Raw genomic sequence first — 18,908 nt, forward strand, 5'->3', positions numbered from 1 at the left:
ATAAATGAACATTTTAAAGAAAAAGAAAAAAAAAAAAAAACTACATACAGTCGTTGCCTCCAAAAGGAGTTTGTGGAAATGGAAAGTCTAGCTCAAGATGGAAAACTGCAGCAAAAGATCCAGCCAAAATGCAAAGTGGATAAGCAAAACCTTCATTAGCACCACCTCAAGGATACAGTCACGCATCATCACATAGTGCCTTAAGACTGAATCAATGAATTGTTAATTATTTCATATAAGTTAGTAAGTCTGAAGAGGCTAAACAATGAACTTGGATTAATACCCTAAACAAGCAACAGCTATTAGCAAAGTCATTAATTAGGGTTATGTTTACCCTTTTATCAGCAACTCTAATTATTTGTTTGTTGTTATTACCAATAAACATTACAGGCAGAAAAGGAAAACATGCTTACATTTCTCAAGTATGAATTTCAGTTTTGCCAAGCTGAGCTTTAGTCTGGCTTACTATTTTCATAACAAGGTTGCTAAGGAAAGGTTTTTCTTTACAACAGATATAGGAACCTCATTAGTGGATTTGCTAATTAGTCTGCCTTTAATAGATAAACACATTGAAGTAGGAGGACAGACTAATCAGTTTTGCTAAAAGAGCATGGTTACCTTCCATTTTAAAAACCCTTGGGCTTATAATGAGACATATTAATTCTAGCGAATCATCTTTGGAAAATGAGTTACAACATCATTGCTACATTTTAAAATTTCACATCATTATAACCATATTAAAACCTGACCACTAGACTGATGATCATAACAGCTATTACAATTGTCCCTTTCAAGATAATAATTACATATATGGAAAGTTACATTTGCATATAGTACTATTTTAATTGTCCTAAATGCAACTGACAACTATCATTAAGTCAGTTTGTTTCATGACTTGGGACATTCCAAATAGACCATATATTTTGGAGTCTGTATGAAAAAATCTGATTTGCAAGTTAATCAACTAATGAAAAATTTTACACACTTTTTAGTTTTTTCACACTGCATAAATTAAGTGGCAAGTTTCCATAGGTTTTGCCACCTATGATACTACTGTATTATTTTGCTTTCTCATTTCATCAATGCATTGACCAAGGTACCATAAGGAAACACAAATATTTCAATGAGCAGACTTACAAAGGACCCTCAGTTACAGAGGAGTGGACGGGGATAAGGAGATAAATTAGCAATGGTGAGATACCCGTAAGAGAAATGGAAAACCATTACCATTCCTAGGGCTGAAAAGACACGGGCATGAACCAGAGTCCACTGAGAACTGGAGTTTTGGAGGAGTGGCCAGCTGGCATACAGATACTTCCAGAAACCTTGTAAAAAGAAAGGAAGGAGCAGAAGAAAATATAGCGTTTTCTTCTGTTCCACTACAGTCTGACAGTGGCTCCCGTTGGCTTGACTCAATCAGAAGACTGTCAGGGAATTGTGAAGGTGTATTCAGTTCACAAGATTCAGCATCCTAGGGCAATGCGTGGGAGAGAAGGACAGAGAGTGGATTAGGATGAGGTAAATGCAAAATTTAGCGCAATTACTAACACAAAGAGATACAAATACCACCGGGTAAATATACATTTTTCTAAGAAGGCTTTTAATATGAAAATTTTATTTTCTATCATAAAATAATTCAAGTACACAGAAAGGTATAAAATACTAAGATTTTTTTCTTTTTAAAAAAATTTTTTTTAACATTTATTCAGTTTTGAGAGAGACAGAGCGTGAGCAGGGGAAGGGCAGAGACGGAGACACAAGAATCCAAAGCAGCCTCCAGGCTCTGAGCTGTCAGCACAGGGCCTGACATGGGGCTTGAACTCACAAACTGTGAAACCATGACCTGAGCCGAAGTAGGAGGCTTAACCGACTGAGCCACCCAGGTGCCCCTAGAATACTAAGATTTTTCTAATCTCAAAAATTGCCCATGTTTCTTCATGTATTTAAATATATATATGATATATATATATATATATATGTGTGTGTGTGTGTGTGTGTGTATATATATATATATATATATCATATATATAGTTGAAGCCTCCCATGTAATTCTGAACGTTGTCCCCTTTCATTCCTAGAGAATTTTATAACTGATAATTCAACAAGTGTATCTAGAATTTTACTTCATGTATATACATAATATATAGATATATAAGCATATTTGGTAATATAAAATATGTACATATATAATAAATATGTATACACATAAATATGTATAAATATGTACATAATATACATAATTATTTTTATAATAAATAGTATTGTTTAGTATGTCCTAGTCTTCAAATAGATTGTATTAGACTGCATATATATACGTATATATATAGATATATGTATATATATATACACACATATTTTTTACAGGCTCTCTCATAACCTTTTAATTGGAAGCGTTCAGATATATACAAGAAATTCTAGTTCATGCATTTTAGTTTAATCATATCCCATTATGTTTGATATGAAATTTCCTTATGAATTTTCATGTTGTGAAGAATTGTCAATATTTAACAATTGGAAATAAAGTTATATTGGACATAGTTCTGCTTCTCTCTTTGTGCCCTTAGGATCTGCTCAGCATGGTCAGACAGATACCATTTCAAAACTTGATGAAAATGTGCTGTTAGACCTCCTCGATCTGTCACTCCATGGCTCATATGACATAATCACCAAGTTTCCCACAATCCAGTACCCAGTTTCTATCAAGGTGCTGGCAGTGCGAAAACTATTCCTCAGGACAAGAGCTGTTATTTTCTGAAGAACACATGATCTTGAAGCAAAATACAGTTGTTCAATTTGGCTGCTGATAATGGTTGACTAAAGACAAGGAGAAGAGCCACAGAGAATATAATGCATCTGAAAATTGTCAAAGTAGTAACGAATTATAAGACAAGGATTTAGAAGAAAATTAGGAGAGGTAAGGCTGTGTCCACAGTCGCTTCACCCTGAAAATTTTGGAGAAGACGGGGTAAGTGAGTGGTGCTTTCCACAGACAGATGGGAAAGACAAAGATTGGCATTTAGATTCACAAGTAGAGCCCCTTGGAAAATAGCTTGAGTATTTTCATAGGATGGAAGGTTCATACTACAAATGTCTCAATTCCTAATTAAATTAAATTAATCCGGGATGGCTAGTGAGTTTAGGCCAGCAGGTAGCAAACACAAATACCTGGAGGAATATCTACTGATTCAATTTATCTCTATAGATTTTATGTGCACTGTGTGATATTCAATCAAAAAGAACCAGGCGTGCTAGTGGGAAATGATCACGAAGCCAAATAATTAAACAATCAAAGAGTCAGATCATGCAGTTCTTTATTTTATTCATCATTTTTATAGCACTTAATGTGTGCTAGCCGTATTCTATGTAATTAAAGAAAAATGCTAACCTGATGAAATCCTCGTAACAACCCTAGAAAGTAGACATTATTACCCACCTCACCCCACTCCCATTTTACAGATGGGGCTATTGTAGACGTAGTAATATCCCCAGAAGAGGTTCACATTTTATTGCCTGAAATCTCTAAATACATTGCTTTACATGGCAAAAAGGGCTCTAAAATTCGAGTTGAGGATTGAGTTGAGGATCTGGAGATGGGGAGATTATCCTGGATTATGCAGTTGGGCTCCATGCGATCAACCACAAAGATCCATAAGAGACAGGCAGGAGGATAAGCGTCAGAAAAAGAGATGGGATGAACAAAGCAGAGGTTGAAGTGATAAGAAGGGGTCATGAGCAAGGAATGCGGGCGGCCTCTTGAAGCTGGACAGAGCAAGGTAATGGACTACACTCCAGCCTCCAGAAGGAACGCAGCCCAGCCAACACCTGATTTTAGTACCTTTGACCTCCAGAACTGTACAACAATAAACTTGTGTTGTTTTACTGCCACTGTATGTGTGGCATAGAGATTGAATTAATAGCCCATATCTTGTATTTGATTTTTTTGGATGGTGTTTTTTAAATTCATTTTTATTTTATTTTATTATTATTTTTAGTATTTTAGTTAGTTAACATACAGGACAATATTGGTTTCAGGAGCAGAAGTCAGTGATTCATCAGTTACATACAACACCCAGTGCTCATCACAAGTGCCCTCCTTAATGCCCATCACTCATTTAGCCCATCTCCTGCCTGCCTCCCTTCCAACAACCCTGTTTGTTCTCAATTGTTAAGAATCTCTTGTAGCTGTTTCTTTTTCTTCACTTCCTCCTCCCCTTCCCATATGTTCTTCTGTTTGTTTCTGAAATTCCACAAATGAGTGAAATCATAATGGTATTTGTCTTTCTCTGATTGACTTATTTCGCTTAGCATAATGCAGTCTAGCTCCATTTCATTTATTTTTTTTAATGTTTATTCATTTATTTTTGAGAGAGAGAGAGAGAGAGAGAGAGAGAGAGAGAAAGTACAAGGTAGAGAGAAAGGGAGAATCTGACAGTGTACAGCCTGATACAGGCTTGACTCACGACTTGAGCCAAAATCAACAGTCAGCAACCCAGGAGCCCCTCTAGCTCCATTTTAAAATATATGAATTGGGGCACCTGGGTGGCTAAGTCGGTTAGGCGTCCGACTTCAGCTCAGGTCATGATCTCACAGTCTGTGAGTTCGAGCCCCATGTCAGGCTCTGTGCTGACAGTTCAGAGTCTGGAGCCTGCTTTGGATTCTGTGTCTCCCTTTCTCTCTGCCCCTCCCCTGCTCGTGCTCTGTCTCTCTCTGTCTCAAAAATAAATAAAAATATTAAAAATAAATTAAAAATAGGTAAATAAATAAAATATATGAATTAAGTGGGCACTATATCTAGTAATTATTTCTGTTGTCTCTCAAACACGTTGATTTATTTCCTTGTGTCTTGGGGATCTTTGCTGGCTCACATTTTCTTGACCATAGTCTTAGGAATCCTAAAGGCCTCAGTTGGGGATCTTTTACTCTGGAAAAGATTTTCATTTGCTTGTGATGGAAATTAAGAGTAGTGCTAACCTAGGACCACATTCATGTCCCTTGAAAATCACAGACCTAATGGAAGAACCTCAGATTTAATCCTGCCCCTTGGCAGATGGGTTTGTTGTGCTGATGATCCTCTTGTCCCTCGAGATACCACCACTCTGTTTATGTTTAGGTGCGTAAAGAGAGGAGATCCTTGTAGATTGCCCTTACTTCTTGAAAGCCGACAAATATATAAAAAAAAAAAAAAAAATGGCTTATTTAAAGTGTAGTGTTTTTTTTGTTGTTGTTGTTTTTTGTTTTGTTTTGTTTGAGAAAGAGAGAGCAAATGAGCAGGGGAGAGAAGCAGAAGGAGAGAGAGAAAGAAAGAGAGAGAGACAGAGACAGAGACAGAGAATCTCAACCAGGCTCCAAGCTCGGTGCAAAGCCCAATGCAGAGCTTTGATCCCCTAACTCTGGGATCATGACCTGAGCTGAAATCAAGCATTACATGGCCAACCAACTCTTTCAGGTGCCTCCCCAAATCTAGTTTTATAGTGAGAAGCACTTCATGGTACATAGTCCAACAAATTGTCAAAAGCAGACCTTTCTGTGTGTGCTTAATGACTTCCTATTGCTCAATCAATGACTTTGCTTATTTACTTGATACAATAACACAGCTGGACACTCAAGATGTTTCTTTTCTTTTTTACTTTTACGATAACCCTGTGATACAGCTTCTTGTGTATAATTTAACCTCTATTCTGATTATATCCTTGGGATAGAGCTTTACAAATTTAATTACTGGATCAACACACATATAATATCTAAAGGTTTGAAAATACTTTGCCAGGTTTTATTCCAGAAAGTTTCTACCAATCTGTACCCTCGCTAGCAATGTATAATAGTTCATGTATTTAACTTTAGTGTGATCATGTATCCAAATTATTTTCCTTTGGTATGTGAGGTTTAGTACATGGAGCTTATCAATTTCATCAGTAAATACGTCAGAGAAGTTAGAGGTTTCCCTGTCTTACGTGAGTAAAATATTTCAAGGGCACCCTTTCTTTGATCACCTGGAGATAATCCTGGAACACCTGATAGAAGGTTTATAAAAGAATATGAGGAAATAGGATCACAAAATTAACTGCAAAAAATAAACCATACCTATTTTGGAGATCTGCTGAGAGCTGATCCAATTTATGGGATAAGAAATCTTAATAAATGAAACACCTCTAGATCACATACATATTTATAAAAAAGTAATTTTCCCGAGGGGAAAAAAAAAATCTGTACAGGGGTTTATTTCTATTAACTAAGGTAAAGGGGAGGAAAAATGATTGTATTAAGAAAACTGCTTTTACTTGCATTACTGCTGACGGGGCCCAAACTAGCATAACCACCATGCGGGATTTCAGCTGGCTAAATGATTAACTGGGCAAAAGTAGAAGCTGCTGACACACTAATAAGAAAAGATTTATTTGCAAAAGATCTGTTGTTGCCCCTGCAGAAGATCATGTAACTGGATGCTATGTATCTTTTTTTTCTAAAAAATATTCCTTAAGTGTGAAATATCTCTAGAAGAGTGGAAACTCTTAAAAGGAATGAGGGTTTTGCAAGAAAAATACATAAAATGATATTTTTATCTTTCCACTTGCTTTTCTGTAAGCTATCTACTAAATGAGATAATATTCACTTCTAAGTGTAAGTGTAAAAATAATGTGCTCCTCATTTCAAAGCAGTTTTGACCCATGCACATGAATAAAATGTGACCTAAACAAATATTTAATATTCTAGAGCATATTTCTGATTCCTCTAACTTATTCATGTGATGGGAGCCCTCCTTTGCTTGTATGCTTTTACAATTTTTGAATTTCAAAGAGCTCTACTAGCATGTAATAGGTCATAGAGTCATTGGTATACCTAGCAGAGGATTTAGCCCTTTCATTTACCCTCTTGGTCCAGGATTGTAAAAACGTATCCTATGATTAATCAGCTCTGGAAGCAAAGTTCAACAAATAAAAAGGTTGATCCATACTTGTGAAAGTGTCACATGTCCCTAATTTGAGGAAGAATTTCATGTCCTAGAGATTCATATTTCCAGACTGCTGTCCTCCAGTAAATTTGCTTCTCCTTAACTGTTTTCTGAGCACAAGGCCTAGACACATTTTAATGTTTTCTCTTTTGCAAGTTTCTCTTTAAAAGTTACTCTAGGGGCGCCTGGGTGGCTCAGTCGGTTGAGCGTCCGACTTCGGCTCAGGTCACGATCTCGCGGTCCGTGAGTTCGAGCCCTGCGTCGGGCTCTGGGCTGATGGCTCAGCCTGGAGCCTGCTTCCGATTCTGTGTCTCCCTCTCTCTCTGCCCCTCCTCCGTTCATGCTCTGTCTCTCTCTGTCTCAAAAATAAATAAATGTTAAAAGTTACTTTAAAAAGATACTTTAGGGCCCCTGGATGGCTCAGTTGCTTGAGTGTCTGACTTCTGCTCAGGTCATGACATAGTGGTTTCTGAGTTCGAGCCCTGCGTCGGCTCTGTGCTGACAGCTCAGAGCCGGGAGCCCGCTTCAGATTCTGTGTCACCCTCTCTCTGCCCCTCCCCTACTTGCACTCCGTCTCTGTCTCTGTCTCTGTCTCTGTCTCTGTCTCTCTCTCTAAAATAAATAAACATTAAAATTATTTTTAATTACTTTAAATATACTTTATTATTTTAAAATAATGAAACGAACGGAAACATCTCATTGACGAATCTTAAAGAACAAAAACCATTGTCATACCATGAAGCATGTGAACAATATTTGACATTAAATATAAATCTTCCTTAACCTGCGATAGTAAAGGTGACTGAAGGCATTCTACATTAAGAAAGGAAGAAGAAAAAACCACAGTGAAATATAGTTGGAAACCTATTGTGTTGACAAATGAAACCCTGTTCACAACGTACCTGCTACTTACTGTATGGAAAACATTGATTTCCTTAAAAGAATATGCTTTGTCATTAACTGACGTCTTAAGTCAAATCACAGTATGTTGAAAAAAGTTTCGAAAGAAAGCTAGAGTCACAGTCATAATGGAAAGAGTTTTACATACATTTTAAATACATACTAGCTTGAGGCTCCATAGCTCAGGGGTTAGAGCACTGGTCTTGTAAATACATACTAGCTGGAAAGGTTTTATTAGTACTGTTTGAAAATGTCCCTCAGATAAAGAGAAGACTCATCGAAAATAATTTTGATATTTTAAATAATAAAAACCATTTTAAAATGGTCTAACCAACAATTCCTTCAATCAGATAATTGCTTTGCAGTATATGGAAAAATAAATTTTTATTAGATCTTAGGATGGGATAGATAAAACAAAAGCTCTGTAATTAAACATCGCAGACACAGGAGTATTTCTTCACAAGCCTCTTGGGTGTATTCTCATGCTCTCTTTAAATAAAGTTCTCTAGTGCTTTGGGTTTGAAAACGTTGCCTTATTTCTCTATCATGGATCTTAAATAGATGTCTCACATCCTAATTTATGGACTTTTTTTTTCAATTGCATCATTTTGTCCAACTACATTAGAATAAATATCCTGAGAATCTACCATGACAACCATAGTATTTTTTTTATTTTATTTTTTTAATGTTTAGTTATTGTTGAGAGAGAGACACACACAGAATCTGAAGCAGGCTCCAGGCTCCGAGCTGTCAGCGCAGAGCCTGACGCGCGGCTCGAACTCACGAACTGTGACATCATGACCTGAGCTGAAGTCGGACGCTTAACCAACTGAGCCACTCAGGCGCCCCATATAGTATGTTGGTTTTAAAAAACAATGACTTAAGGGGCACCTGGGTGACCCAGTTGACTGAACGTCTGACTTTGGCCCAGGTCATGATCTTCTGGTACATGAGTTTGAGCCCCACGTTGGGCTCCCTGCTGTCAGCACAGAGCTCATAGGACAGAGCTTTTATCTCCCTCTCTCTGCCCCTCCCCTGCTCTCTCTCTCTCTCTCAAAAATGAATAAACATTTAAAATAAATAAAAATCAATCAGTCAATTGATCAATCAAACAAAAAAGAATGACTTAAGCTTTTAAAAAATAAATATACAAACCCTAAAGATTTTTTAAAATTAAGCACTATTGTATTGATACATAGTTTCTCAGGGATAAGTGCCATTGTTCAATTATTAGATGTGTAGAAAAAAGAGGAGAAACATTTGGGTTTTTTTCTTCACAATTGCTATATTTTCTACCAAGGTCCACTAATTACTGGGAAACAGTATAGGCCATTGATACATTGTAATATTAACTTAGATTCAATTAGTAGAATTGAGTGAGGAAATAAGTTCATATTCACCACAAAGAAAAGGAACTCCTTTGTGATGTTCTTCAAGTATTATTATATGATTAAAATTGTTCAGACTTCAAGGAATATCCACTATAACCATTGGATTTAATTTTCTAAACAATTCTACTCTCCACTTTCTATCCTTAATAATACTGTAGAACCTAACCATTTTCTTTTTCTTTGCCTTGCTTTTCTTTGCCTTTACCTGAAGGGTATGTACTAATCCTGTACATTATCCTCATAGCACAGTTTTCTTGATCCCAAATGACTTTTATTACTTTAGTTACATTATCCATAGTTTTCTAACTCCTAAAAGCATTCCCTGAATTATACAAAGCATTTTGTTTGTGAATATACAATTGATCATGCACAAGAATCATATGATCATTACTTTTTGTCCCCTGAAAATGCACTTTTGGTGGCTCAAATTTTCTTTTCTACACAGAAGCACAAAACATCAACAGTTTCAGGGAGTGGTCTAAAAATTCTTCTGTATATGTTTCTTTGATGATTAACTATGCAGATTCCATCAACATCTAAGTATATTTTGGATTATTTTTTCCTAAGTATTAATTTCTACTTTCACATGCTGAAGCCTTCTGCTGTCTCATGGGCATGAATTAAGTCTTGTCTTTGTTACCAGTGGCATGTGAACAGTGGCCTTGTCCACCTCTCCTGCCGCAATGCTGGCTCCACCCTACTAGGTGATTATTGCCTTATATGGAGAAGGAAAATCAAAACTGTGAAGACGACCAAGAAAAAGGTCATTGAAGGACCAGGATTTTGCAATTTTGCAATACCTTTTTTTTTTTTTTTAGAAAGAGAGTGCACATGCACACAAGTGTGGGAAAGAGAGAGAGAGAGAGAGAGAGAGAGAGAGAATCTCAAGCAGGCTCCACGTGAAGCCCCACATGGCACTAACTTTCATGACCCTGGGATCATGACTTGAGCTGGAATCAAGAGTCGGTCGCTTTACTGACTGAGCCGCCCAGGTTCCCCTGCAATACTTTTTAAGGGCCGCCTATATATCACTTTGAACAGCTTCCCTGGGATACTTTGACTTAAAAAGATACATCTTCCCCCTTACCAAAAGTCTCACTGGGCACATTAGTCAAAAGGAGCTGCCATAAAAATATCACAGGCTTGGTGGCTTAAACAATGGACATTTATTTCCTCAAAATTCTGGACACAAATAGTCTAAGACGAAGGTACTGGCATGTTTGGTTTCTCTTGGGGCCACTCTCTTTGCCTTGCAGATGGTCACCTTCTCACTGGATCCTCATAGGGCTTTTTCTTTGATGCAGTCATACCTGGTGTCTCTTCCTTCTCTTAAAGGACATCAGTCCCACTGGCTTAGGACTCCACCCTTATGATCTCATTTAACCTCATTAATTTGAAGGAGGATACAATTGTGTCCATAATACTAGGCTTTATTTTCTTTGGAAAAAAAAAAAAAGTTTCCCAGAAGCTACAGCTATGAAAAAGTTTTGGCATCAGTAACAATTTTGAGTGAGACTGTCTCGTGCCCCCCAAGGTATACCACTCTGTACCCAAACAACTTATTTCTGTTAAGTCCCTATAGAGGATATTTTCTTCATTTTATATACACCAGAAATTAGTGTAGGAAAAAAGGAAGTATTTGTTATTTTATTTGTCCTCTGGAACAGCTTATTTTTTTTTTCTTTGCAATTAAATACTTTATTAGAGCAAGACTATAGAAGAAAAGAGGGACCATACACTTTCCAGGGTATGCATTATACAATTGTTCCACTAAGTCCCTTGGGTTAATGGATACCAAAAAACTGAAACCAAAAATAAAAAATAAAGATCATATTACAATCCATAAGTTCATAAGTGCTTGCTATTTCCTCAAACACCTCATGTATGTCCTTCTTAAGAGTCACTCTGTGGGGTGCCTGGGTGGCTCAGTCGGTTAAGCTCCTGACTTTGGCTCAAGTCATGATCTCATGGCTTATGGGTTCGAGCCCCACATCAAAGCTGTCAGCACAGAGCCTGCTTCTGATCCTCTGTCTCTCCCTCTGTCCCTCCCCCGCTTGTGCTCCCTCTCTCAAAAATAAATAAACTTAAAAAAATTTTTTTTTTTAAGTCACTCCATATATGAGGAACAAAGACCCACCTTAAAACTTAATCCAAATGATACTGGCCTATCCAAGAAAAAAGGCCCCAGAATCTCAATTCAAAAGGTAGTTTATTTATTTTTAAATGTTTTGTTTATTTTTTGCAAGAAAGAGCGTGAGTGGGGGAGGGGCAGAGAGTGAGAGAGAGGGACAGAGGATTCAAAGCGGGCTCTGAATCTCAACTCTGAAGCTCAACCAACTGAGACCCCAGGAGCCCCTCAATTTAAAATGCATTTAAAAAATTATTTATGGCTGGCTTTGGTTAGTGAGGACTTATGGCTTCAGATATCTTCAGGAATAGGACAAAGCAGATGAATCATAAAGGTTTAGCTTTATAACGTGCTCTTCCCAGGTTACTCTGCCTCTCTTGGCATTTCAGAATTCATACACAATATAACTTACTCTGCAAAACCTAGCAGAGTGATGTGAAGCAAACGCAAAAGGAATGTGTCATTCCAAGTTTACTGTGGATTGTCATGGATAAGAAAACAGGTACAGTTTGTGTGTGTGGTTGACCTATGTTGGTTTCAGATCTTGTGAGTAAATGAAAGATCTGGGGAGGAATAAATGAGCCTCTTTAATATAAGTTAATTCTTTCAATCATTCATTGTTTCAGAACGGCCAAACCTACCAAATTAATTATTACCTTCTCTCCTTCTCCTCCTCACTCTCCTCATTCATAGTGTTGTGTTCTTATGCGTGTATGTATAAGACTGTTACCAGCATAACTAAAATGATCAGTTGGAGGGCAAACAAAGTGAATGAATTTTCACTGTGGAAAAGGAGTTTGCTGGGTCAGTAAAACGTCAGGGACACCCCTGAGCTATGTGAATTAGAAAAGAACAAACAGTTCATCTTCAAAATGAAAAGGAGAATAAGAACTGTGGATTTCCAAATGATTTTCTTAAAGGAAACTAATTCAAGCCCCTAATGTATAAGCTTTAAAAAAAAAAAAAAAAAAAAAACTCCTTAATAAAAGCGTTCTCTGTTAGACAATAAATAATCAAGTAATCAATACCTGCTGTACATGGACAAATAATATCGTTGAGTAGAGAGTCGAAGACAAAGTATTATGTTTAAAATATATTGTAAACATTTCAACAGGAGAGAAAGTTCAAACCCCTTGCAGAAATTCCTTCAGGAAGAAAGAGTTCAAGCAGCTGATGAAAATAAGGAGGGGAAATATAAAACAAGGCTTTGTGGCCTCCTTTTCATAGTAAAAAAAAAAAAAAAAAAATTCCCTTGGGGAGTGGGGACGGTCCTTCTGTTGAATCATTGGAAGAAAACAGTGCAGGAAGCCATATACCCTTGGCTAAGATGAGATAGAAATCTAACACTTACATGCCATCACAAAAGCTAAGAGGATTCTTGTTCTACCACGTCTGGGTTCTCGACAGATATTCAAAATGGGAACAGCTTAAGTAACACCGTGGAAGGGAAGTGGCTAGGAGGAATTTGCTGGCTCACGTCGAAAATGAAAGCATCTTATTCCTAGGTGTCTCAGGGTTTTCTGAAGATTAGAGCGCTTCTTGAGAGGATAAAGAAAAATGGAAGTTAAGAGAGATGAATTCCAGTCAGTAAGAACCAAATATCACAGCTTTGGGTGCTGAATTGATTTTAGAGCATGCTTATAATGGCATATCCATATATCTGTAATTTTCTCATGGAATAAAACTAATCCGCATTACCCTACGCTTTGTCAATTGTCTTAACTCTCCATTCAAATTTTGAAGTACCGAAATGTCAGACTGCAACTAAAAATACCTGAGGAAAAAAACCTTTGTTTTCATCCTCCACTTGCTGAAAAATGTTTAATAGCTTAGTAGTATTTATAGTATGAAGTCATATGCTGTGGCAAGGCATGCCAGTATTTCTATCATATGTCCTTAATTTAGTTTTTAAAATAATATCTCCTGGGATTATATTCTTGGTCTCCAAGTGTTATTGGCTCAATTTATGTTACCAAAACTCATATGTTGAAGGCCTAACCCCCAGTACCTAAGAATGTCACTGTATTTGGAGATAGAGCTTTAAGAGGTGATTAAGTTAAAATGGAGTCATTAGGGTGCACTCTGACCCAGTATGCCAGGTGTTCTTAAAAGAAGAAGAAATTATATCCGAAACAACACAGAAGGGAAACCTTGTGAGGACACAGTGAGAGGTTGGGTATCTGCAAGCCAAGGAGAGAGGCTTCCAGAAAACAGAAATCTGCCAACACCTTGGAGGTTGGACTTCTAGCCTCCAGAGTGTGAGAAAATAAATTTCTGCTGCTTAAACTATCCAGTTTGTGGTATTATGGGAGTCCTAGGGAACTAATATATTGTTTTAGTTCGAGTTGATTAAAATTTTTCCCAAAAAATCTATTGAACATTTACTAAATGTCAAATATTACGTATCGTGTCAGTTAAAGCACAAACAAAAACTGAATGGAGATTAGTATCATCCTCATCTTAGAGATATTATTAGTATTTTCCCCCAAAATTATACAGTTGGTTAACATTGGTTGCACCATTTGAATTTTACTTTACATTTCATATTCTACCTCCCCGAATAAAACTCGTCACACTCCTACACACCCCGGCTTAATCCTTTTTCCTTTTTGGAGCCCTAGTTTCTTGACTCCTGCTTTAGGATTTTGTTCACTCTGCCAAATTTTCTGTATCTGATATCTCCAATGTCAAAATTACAAGAAATTTAACAGCAAGTGCAGTGGAAGGAGAATAGACCTCATTAGGAATCTTGAATCTACTCCATTCAATAGTTGTGCGATGTGAACCCTCCTAATCTCTGTGGGCCTTAAACCATCTGAAGAGTGGAGTTACATCTCCTTTGAGGGCTCTTCTGAGGTTTCATGTAAAGTCTGTGTACAACGCCTGGTTTACAACAGACACTTATGTATCAATTGGATCATAAACAGCCTTTAACACAAAATCCGTGACTATCAGAAGACTTCACTGTTGTGTGAGGAATAGAACTATATAATGAGAACATCAAGATTCTTTTAACAAATTTTAAGATTGCTAGCTTCTTGACAATTAAAAATTCATTATTTGCACAATATTATCAATGAGAGCAAAGCAAATGATTCTTCGGATCGATATTCCCATCTAAGAATTGTTTTTTCATAGGGTACTGCTACACAAATAATCAACTGTGAAATTATTGAGAGCAAGAGTTGTTGCTACTTTGAGTCAGTGGGCAACAAAAACCAAAGTAAAGAATTATTAAGAAAAAAATTCTATCAGTCAATATTACTTCATTGGTTGATTCATTTACTCAATAAGTAGCTAATGAATGACTATGATGTGCAAAGCGTTGAGATTATGCAGAATTGACAAAAATAAATCAAGGACAAAGTTAATAAAAATACATAAATGTGATGAATACAGGATAAAAAGTGAGAATTTTTGTACTAGAATTGCGCAGAAAATCTCAAGAGAGTCTCTAGGTTGAAGAGATTATTTTTAACTGACTTCATGAGGGTAGGCAACAGAGAAGGCATATAATTTAAACTAGGTTGTTAAAGACGAGCCATATTTAGTCTTTGAGGAAACAGGAGTGTGGAAACAGCAAAGTATGTTTTTAATGGAGCCGAGGAACCAGTGGGCACGTATACAAGAACTCAGTAGTTCCATTCGGCTGTAATGGAGTTTTCCTGATGGAAAAGAGCTGAAAGTAGGATTAGAAATCATGAGGGTCTTTAATATCAAATTAAGGAGTTTGGGTTTACTCTGAATGTAGTAGAAAATAATTATTTTGAGCAAGGGGCATTATTCAATCACAGCTGTGACCTTTCTGTTAGTAACCCTTGCCCCCTAGTCCACTCCAGCAAGGGGCAGGACTGGCCTCAGATTTGAGTTACAAATCAACATACCTCTGATCCTGCACCCCATTTTTGTAAAACTCCTTTAGAATTCATCTAGATCAAGAGCTTTAGTCTTTTACCTATAGATAGTCTTAGGGATTCTATAAACTAGGGGTAGCCTGAAACAGATGCCTCTCTCTCTCTCTCTCTCTCTCTCACACACACACACACACACACACAACGTTTTTTAAATTACCTTTTTGTTGTGTTTAAAAATGTCTATTTGTCTATGAAGAAAATGTTACATTGTTGCTTTTATGTCTGCTCTAAATGGTATAATACACTACTGTGATTACATATGTGGATATAGTCATCACACCATATTTTATTTAGAATATCATTTAAAATAGTTTCTGGTTGATATAAATTAATAAAAAACATCTTTTTCCATTTTTTATATTGAGCATAATTAAGATGGAAACTATCAAAGAAAAGAGAGTTAAATGAAATTGAAATTACTTTTGTTTCTTTTGGCTCTGAAAATTTTATCTTAGACGAGAGAAAGAAAAAGAAAGAAAGAAAGAAAGAAAGAAAGAAAGAAAGAAAGAAAGAAAGGAGAGAGAGAGGGAGGAAGGAAGGAAGGAAGGAAGGAAGGAAGGAAGGAAGGAGGGAGAAGTTACTTTTGATTTTAATTTCATTGAAGCACATGACTGGACATAAAAACCACAGTTTGTTGTTGTTGTTGTTGTTGTTGTTGTTGTTGTTTTTAATGTTTATTTATTTTTGAGAGACAGAGACAGAGTGTGAGCAGGGGAGGGGCAGAGATAGACACAGAATCTGAAGCAGGCTCCAGGCTCCGAGTTGTCAGCACAGAACCCAATGTGGGGCTTGAACCCATGAATGAACTCAGAGATCATGACCTGAGCTGAAGTCAGCCTCTTAACTGACTGATCCACCGAGGGGCCCCAACCACAGTATTTATGGAAGGTGTTGTTGTTGTTGTTGTTTTGCCAGTTGTAACCCAAGGCCATTAAGGCTGAAAAAGCTGTTCCAATGTATGGAACCTGAGAACAGGTCACACAGCATCGGTACCTCTCATGAGAAGATGGCTTGGTTTAAAGAGCCTGGAAATTAAAGCTGTCGTGAGTCAAACCCATCCTGCAGAACATTCTATAGGATTTCATATTCCATTTCTAATTATGAAATAGAGCTGCCCATAACTGGGGAGACCTTAATACAACCATGTTTCCTGGCAACAGATAAACTAATTTGTAGCTTATTGTTTAAGAAGAAAAGTGAAGCAGTACCTGTGACAAATGACACCACCCACTCTCAAAACATGTCGCCGTTTTCTAATATACTAGAGAAGGCCACGAAGAATTAGTGGGGCTCTTTTCTCATCAGCATGCAGATACATGAAAACTAACGAAATATCTTTGGTGCAGCCAGCTCCTAGATTTTGGTTTATGTGCACTCAGATGACATCAAAAAATTTCTATTTGCAGAGTTTCTTTCAGAAGCATCAAAATCTCCTGAATTTACTCTTTACTAAAAGTAAATTCTTGATTCTCTGTTCAGAAATAGAATATCTGCAAGGCTTAATAACACTGGTTTTGCTGTTTGGGCAAATAAGAATATGCAAACGAGCCATGATTCATAAAACATTTGTCAAATAGCATCCAAAGATTCTGAAGGAAAGTCTGAATTTTGGCTGCAAGACATTAATTCCAATGAAGCTGCTGATCCCTACTTTTTAAAAATGTTTTAGGTAAAAATTGACAGCATAGGGTGAAGTTGCTTCCTTGTGGCAGAGAAGTTTTTCGCCTCTCAACAAATAATTCACAAAATATCTGAATGAACTATAGGCAGATGTTTGACTATTTTTTGAATGAACAGGAAAGCTTCCTCAAAATAATTGGACAGAAAGTAGTTCATTCAAGGTTTCCTATATTCATTGAAAAATTTTGGTATACGATCAAGTCTTTTTTTTTTTTTTTTTTTTTTTTTGTCTGCTTGATCTCAATGTTTGTGAGAGGATTATATTAAAATGACAATTTCTGATTTACATTTATCCTGTGGCTCTGCCAGAAGCCACTTAATATATTTTGAAGTAGTTTATACATGTTTCTGATGAATATAACTTTTTCATCTATTGTTCCTTTTACAAGATTTCTTTTCTCAAGGGGCGCCTGGGTGGCTCAGTTGGTTAAGCAGCCAACTTTGGCTCAGGTCATGATCTCACCGTTCCAGGTGAATTTCATTTGTTCTTTATCATTTTTCATTATATTATTGAACTTTCATGCTACTCCAGCATTAGAGAGAATTAAGAAAAACACATTTTCTGCAAAACAGTTTTTAAGATGAAACTATATATTTAAAGTCACTTTTGTCCGTTATTGTCACCAAAGATTGCTATCTATCATTAATAAAGTTACTAATTTTCTTTGGACACTATTTTGGGGGGGGGGTAACCTTAAAATGATTCAAAATCTTGTTCTGCTCCTTTAAAATATAGAGTTAATAGAGGCAGCTGGGTGGCTCAGTTGGTTAAGTGCCTGACTTTGGCTCAGGTCATGATGTCACAGTTCTTGACTTCGAGCCACGTGTCAGGCTCTGTGCTGACAGCTCAGAGCTTGGAGCCTGCTTCCTATTCTGTGTCTCTTGCTCTCTCCCCCACTCACACTCTGTCTCTCTGTCTCTGGATACTGAATAAAAGTTTTAAAACATTTTTTTAAAAAATAAGATTACTCTGACCTTATTTTTTTTCTTTCACTTGAAATGCCATTTTGATCATTATTAACATTGTTACATCCACCTTTATAATGGTGCACATTTTCCTGGTATCTTTTTTCAACCTTTTATTTTTAACCTTCAGTATATTTTTAAAACCGAATCTTGAAAAAATTATTGGGTCTTATTTTTTTAATTCAACATAAAGTATCTTTCTTACTGATCAATCAAGCCAACAGATAACTTCCTTGAAAGTACTGTGAAGCTAGAACTCATATATTTCATTGTATTTCATATTTTATACTAATTATACTTTCTACACATTTTTTTTTCTTCGTCTCTAGGTTCATTGGATGATGGCGTTGTCTTCTAGCTGTTTCTTTTTTTTTTTTTTTTTAATGTTTATTTATGGTTTGAGAGGGAGAGAGAGAGACAGACAGACAGAGAGCAAGTGTGAGCAGGAGAGGGGCAGAAAGAGAGGGAGACACAGAATCTGATGCAGGCCCCAGGCTCTGAGCTGTCAGCACAGAGCCTGACGCGGGGCTTGAACTCACCAACTGTGAGATCATGACCTGAGCCGAAGTCGGATGCTCAACCGACTGAGCCACCCAGACACCCCCATCTTCTAGCTGTTTCAAAGCTATACACATGTCCCATTGAAACCCTTCAACTTTCTTCATTCTTTTTATTTTTTTTATCTGTTCTTCAGATTGAATAATCCCTACTCATTGTTCTTCAATTTTGTTGATCTTTTTCTTCTGAGAGCAGCTAAAATCTACTGTTGATTTGCTGCTAGTGAATTTTTAAATTTCACTTGTTCTTTCCAACCCCACATATTTACTTTTAACAATTCATGTGTCTTTATTGTTATTCTTTATTTGGTAACATGTTTGCATCATACCTTCCTCGGATTTTTGAAGCATGGCTTCCCAGTCCTACCTAGACTGGCATCGAGCAAGAGAGGCAGCCCAGTGTGTGTGGCTGCACTGTGGGGA

The sequence above is a fragment of the Leopardus geoffroyi genome, chromosome B1, assembly GCF_018350155.1.
Source record: "Leopardus geoffroyi isolate Oge1 chromosome B1, O.geoffroyi_Oge1_pat1.0, whole genome shotgun sequence".
Lineage (NCBI taxonomy): Eukaryota > Metazoa > Chordata > Mammalia > Carnivora > Felidae > Leopardus > Leopardus geoffroyi.